Below are 5,928 nucleotides of genomic sequence, written 5' to 3'. Positions count from 1 at the left end.
TTCCATAATATCGACAACCGTAGAAATTGATCGAAACTGAATTATTCCCAGTTTGTCGACACTGGAATATTCCCACTTAACCGACATCCCAAATAACCGACGTCGCAAATGATCGACACCACAAATTGTCGACATCCCATATTGTCGACAATGAAATAGTTTCACTATGTCGACACTGAAATAGTCCCAGTATATCGACAAGCTCCCGTTCTTCGGAGCTACTCTTGAAAAGGAGTTGTTCTAATTCATCGTTCAGTTCCTCACTCAACTCACGAGTCGCAATATTTAATTCCGAATTCCGACGGACAATGAATAATGTGGCCATTTTGACTAAGCGTTAAGTTATTATTAACCTAACTTTTATATTGTAAATATTTATCTTTTTTTATTTCTTTCCTTGCTTACAGGAAAATTGGTGACTCGTGTGTTACAAACAATAGTTTTTAAGGGAAAAAATGTGAAATAATTTGTATAGGTAGGTTATGTAGGCTAATCAACATGATAACAGACACTTTAGGTAAGTCACCAACAAGAAGGTAAAGTAAGACACCAACAAGAACTTAAGATACAGCTTATTCGTAGGCTAATTCTGAATCATCAAGCAATATTGTAGCAAATGTTTGAATAGGCATATCCCTAGGCTATTAGGATTGTCTCTTATTCCCATTGACCCAGTGTCAACTTTAAGAATTTGTTTATGTAAAAATATTCGGCTGCACTTTAGTTTATGTCCTTTATTCATTCAAATGAAAGATAATACATAAGTTAGACTATTTAATATTTTGAATATTTCATTCCGTTAGTTAGGTTAGGTTTCACCCTAACATTACCCAAAATTGATATAGGCCTAAGTTTATCGAATGAAATAATCAATAGGCCTATGACTGGGACGGGTGGCGTCGTCCTGTAATCCAGCTTCAGCTACTAGGAGGTCACGAATTGTGGATATTTATAGGCATGCACTGTGGATGCGATACTCCCTGGTGTGGATTAACGTCCGCTTGAGTGAGTACTACGACTATCCGCAGTACTATCCAGATAATTAGACCAATTCGTATATAGACCAAGGCAATAATGTGGTTCGGATTCCACTATAAACTGTAGGTCCCTTAGTTGCCATTAGCTGTATGGGCTATTAATTAACAGCTGTGTCTAAGGAATATCGGCCTTAGTCACTAACAAGACTACAAGATCGCGCCACTCATCCTGATCCTACACTCATTTCCATTCGTACTTGGCTTAAAATACCTACTTTGTATGGTCGCCAAGTAATAAGAAAGAAAGTATTAAAGAAATATATTCATTGGAATGAGTGTAGGACGTAAACTTAAGTGCTGTAAAATATTCTAGAGCTGTTTGTATTTGGTGTAAGACTAGACTTGGATTATATCATTCATTGCTGATGACATCAATGTTAATTTTATAGATGATCCTGGAGCAAAGGCTGTAATTTGACCTGAACCCAAATTGGTCTCTATTTTAAATATTGTCTTGAACCAATAAGTTAAGAGGACTAACCTTTCTGGACGACATTGCCATCGACATCACAGCAGATGAGAGAGAAAGAGAGACCAGAGTTGTGGACCCTGGAGGCAATTACCATACTGCCGTGATAATGTTCCTTGGTCTAACCATAACTTAAGTGAGGTGAGTCAACATTCTTTCCCCTTTGTGATAGATTCTAGGCTATGTTTGTTAACTAAGTTATTCAAAGTTCAAATCGGTACTTTGGTAAGTGTTATCCGGAGGCTACAGATAGGCTATACAGCGCTTTGTGGCGGTTATACTAGGTTGGATTATCATAAATGGAAAGAACATTTTATGTCCTAGGCCTACTGTCCATATTTGGGTGGGTTCCATATTATCGACAACCATAGACACTGATCCAAACTGAATCATTTGCATTTTGTGTTGAACAGAGTTTGAACAACTAATTATTTATATGTTTTATGGTAACTGTAGGGTAAATATAATGTGTAACACAAGTGCAAACTGCCATTGCTGCACTCGACAAACTTTCCACACTCGCCTACGGCTCGTGCGTAAACATTTCTCTCATGTGTAGGAGGATAATTAATCTTTATGCAAATTTATAGTTTTTTTATAAACATTCAAAACTAGGCCCCTACTTAAAATGCATTTGGATTACATCTCGAAACATGTTGTTTGGAAATGTCTTAATTAGGCTAGAGCTTGCATTTTTGCAAATTGGGAAATAACAAAGAATTAATGTTGAACACGTTCGATACCGAGCGACGCTCATATGCGTCGGTCCGGTCACTCATACAGACCAAAAGGAATGATCATGACGTTGCTTACAGACCAAGTGATATAGGAATAACATTGCCAACAGACCAAAAGAGAAATATCGTTTAAATGGACTAATTGACTTCATATTGACCTTAAGTGAATTAGTAAGCAATAAATATTGTTTTTATTTATCGTTTTGAGCAAATTTTAAAACGCCGCATATATGCGTCTCGATCAGTCTATTTAATAAAATCCAGATAAAAAGATTACCTACATTTTCGTTTCAATAGACCAGGCGACGCACGTTTAAGCGTCGTTGTAAATTTGGTTGTTTCAAGCTTTTACTCAAACAAATAAAGAAACTCCAAACACTCGCCAAAACTGCAAAGGTTATAACGTTTACATCTGTTCTGAGATGTCGCGGAATGCACAATGTAAACAACAATGTTGCCAACTGTTGTGTGACGTAACCAATCGTCATATCCACAGACCAAGCCACGCACATTCGCGGCAGATATCCCTCTAGACTGATACGATAAAATCAGGGCTTTAAAATAGACCGTTGCTAAGAAATACGCTGATTAATAACATTGAACACCGACGCAAGTGTGTGTCGTTAGTCTATTTCAATATGATCAGCTGACGCAAATATGCGTCGGTGGTCTATTGTGAGAAACGAGTCGACGCACAATTGCGTCGCTGGTCTATGCGAACGTAAATTTTATATAATTGTGGTAGCGAACGTGTTAAACCAATTTATTTTGTCTAAACCAAATTATTGTTACAAATTATAATATTTGTACTAACTTGACCCAGATTTGCTCAAACATTTTCCTATTAGCTGTACCTATTTGAATATCACAAATATAGAAAGGAGTGTACAGACTTGTATTATTTGTTGGACTCAAAGTATTTGTATAACACTATTTTTTGCAATATTTCTGTACAGAACTGAAGCCTACCAGTAAAATGGGGGCGTTGTAATTAATATCCTCCGACATTGGAGAATACAGGGGAGAGGTGTCAGAGGAAGAGGAGATGGAGGATGGGGCGAAGTAAAGACTAAGATTGAAGAGAACTAACTAATGGTAAGTTTTGCCATTTACTTAAATTTAATACTTATAAATCCAGGGCCGTGTCCCCAAGCCTATGTCGCATAACCCTCCTGAATTACTAGTATTTAACCAGCATTTTAACTGGAGATGTGCCCAAAAATTTGCTTTTGTTTTTTAGGAAATGTAGGCTATATTTTACGACTACCCACTGGTAGTCGTAAATTTCGATCACGCAATCTTTGCAGATGCTTTCGGCTATCATGAGAATACAAGACAAACTTGGATTATTGTACCCCCTAATTCTAACAGATTGTGGGAAAATTTTCCAAGAGAAAAAGCATTCTTTTGAGGCCCCAAGTGAGTCCCCTTCCCAGGCCGAAGCCCTTGGCAATCGCAGTGTCCACCGTTAGGGGAATACGGCCCTGATTTGGAGGCCTATGTTGGTGTGGGGCCTGGTGCAAACCCCCCCCCCCTCAGTAGGCCACTGAGTACATTAAATAATGATAGAAGTATGCATAAAAAGATTCTTGTTCTGTTCAGAATACTGTTTTTAATATTAATTTTTGTTCTGTTATATCCAGGCCTGATGACAGGGTGGATGGCGATGGAGGCATGGAGGTTGGGGGAGAGGAGGCTGAAGAAGTGGAGACAAATCAGTTTAGATCCATTATGTTGATTAGTTTAACATTTATTTTAAACATCAGTATTTAATTTTTTTTTCTCATTTAGATTATTAAATTAAGATAATTTTATTGTTTTTATGAAGATGTTTTCTTACATTTTTAATATTTGTTTGTACTTCTGCCTGGTAAAAAAATACTGTTTTCCTACAGTTACCTAACAATGTACATGTTCTCTCACTGATTTGAGAAAGCAAAGTGGCCAATTCGCTCATCAGTGTCATTTTAATTACTTTGTCTCACTCCAGATTTGCAACGTGAAGGCACAAAATAGTGAGCGCTTAACATGCAGACAAGGTCGTATGTGCGCGAAATACGTTGGCAGCACTGGCTGTAAATCAGCTGGTCAGCTGTTTTACTGTTGTATCATTAAATGTCATATTAAAAGTTCACTTCTGTGTAAAAATATGTTACGTTTCTTTACCAATTTATTTGTTTTATGGTAACTGTAGGAAAAATATAATGTGCAGCTCGAGTGCAAAGTGCAATTGCCTCACTCGAGAAAACATTCCTCACTCGCCTACAGCTCGTGAGTAAGTATTTCTCTCGAGTGAGTCAATTTATCACTTTGCTCACTAGTTGCACAAATAACTATTATTATCTTTGTTAAAATGATTACTTTCACTAACTGACCTTGTCTTGGGTAAAAAGAGATATCTTGATATTTAACTAGCAGGGTGCCTGTTCTATGGACGGGGATTGTATAAGTCAGTAGAAACCTTCTTATATTTCGATACTTGGTAAATTAATCATTTCCAACTTTATATAGTATAGATCGCTATTCCTGTATTGATGTACTGAAATGAATAAAATTATATGAAATGAAATGTTGTTTTTTTTATATATTTTGATGACACACTATTAAAAAGGCATAGCAATATTCTAAAGTTTATAACAGCTTATGTTTGTGTTTTTATTAATGATTTATTGTGACTTTTGAGTGATTGAAGGATTTGTGATTTGGTTTTAAGGAGATTGATGTACCTAATTTTGTATCTATACTTATTAAATATTAAGCAAGCAGGTTTTTGTGACAATTACTTCTCCGAAATTACTGAACCGATTGACATCTTTTTGGTGTCATTGGAAAGAGCATAACGTGAAGTTGTGCAAGAAACTTTCTTTTTAGGGAAATAATTAGAGAGTGAGGACCTGGGGCCCTTTAAAGTTTTGTATTTCTCCATAAGATTAACATGGGAAACAAATATTGTTATGAAACTCCAGCTGTTGTCAGAAATTTAAAGTGAGAAGAAAAACATATGTTAATTGTAAAATTGTGACAGAGAGGTTATGCAGAAAATCAGGTAGTTAATGGTTATTTGGTGCTATTAAAATAAAGACTGAAATTTGTAAACGTACTGGCGACAATGGGTGATACAAACTACATTATCATTGACAAAGACCAACATGGACAACCTATTGTGGCTATAAGTGGGAAACATTTCTACAACACACTAAAAGCCTATGGTGGAAGGAAAAAACATAGGTGTGCTATTCCCGTCATATTCTGAAGTCACTTGGATTGCAAACAAAAGATCACCTGATTGTAACTGTCAAATTAGTATGTAATTGTTTTGATTTGATTGTTAATGTTTTTTTATAAAAACAATAACAACCAAATCAAAACAAATACATATACTAATTTGACAGTTATAATCAGGTGATCTTTTGTTTGCAATCCAAGTGACATCAGAATATGACGGGAATAGCACACCTAGGTTTTTTTCCTTCCACCATGCTAAAGCCAGATCAGCTTTTGAAACATGATAAATTATTTACAAGAAATGTTGATTATGTTGAACTGGTAAGTTACATTGTGAGTATTATCATTAGTTACGTAATCTTTGAGTTGACTCTTTTAGACTCATCGGAATTTATAAATTATATTTGTTTTTAAACAAGTTATTTGTTTTTAAATAACTCCTTTATGTACTTCTTTGCGA

The 5,928-nt window shown here is 35.8% G+C and overlaps 1 long non-coding RNA gene across 2 annotated transcripts; it reads left to right on the top strand.

The window, feature by feature from the left end:
* The first annotated feature begins 404 nt into the window (after window positions 1-404).
* On the top strand, window positions 405-4,199 carry LOC128990470 (uncharacterized). Of its 2 annotated transcripts, none has more exons than XR_008490529.1 (4): window positions 405-517; window positions 1,427-1,647; window positions 3,200-3,338; window positions 3,887-4,199. It is a non-coding gene; the product is annotated as an uncharacterized LOC128990470 (long non-coding RNA). The 2 variants fall into 2 exon arrangements; XR_008490530.1 differs by having other exon boundaries at window positions 407-475.
* The last annotated feature ends 1,729 nt before the right edge of the window (window positions 4,200-5,928 follow it).

Source organism: Macrosteles quadrilineatus, unplaced genomic scaffold (genome assembly GCF_028750875.1).
Source record: "Macrosteles quadrilineatus isolate MER2022 unplaced genomic scaffold, UCM_ALF_1.0 Scaffold_3__2_contigs__length_128488019, whole genome shotgun sequence".
Taxonomy (NCBI): Eukaryota; Metazoa; Arthropoda; class Insecta; order Hemiptera; family Cicadellidae; genus Macrosteles; species Macrosteles quadrilineatus.
The sequence above is the reverse complement of the archived record's forward strand: the minus strand, read 5'-3'. Positions and strand labels throughout refer to the sequence as shown.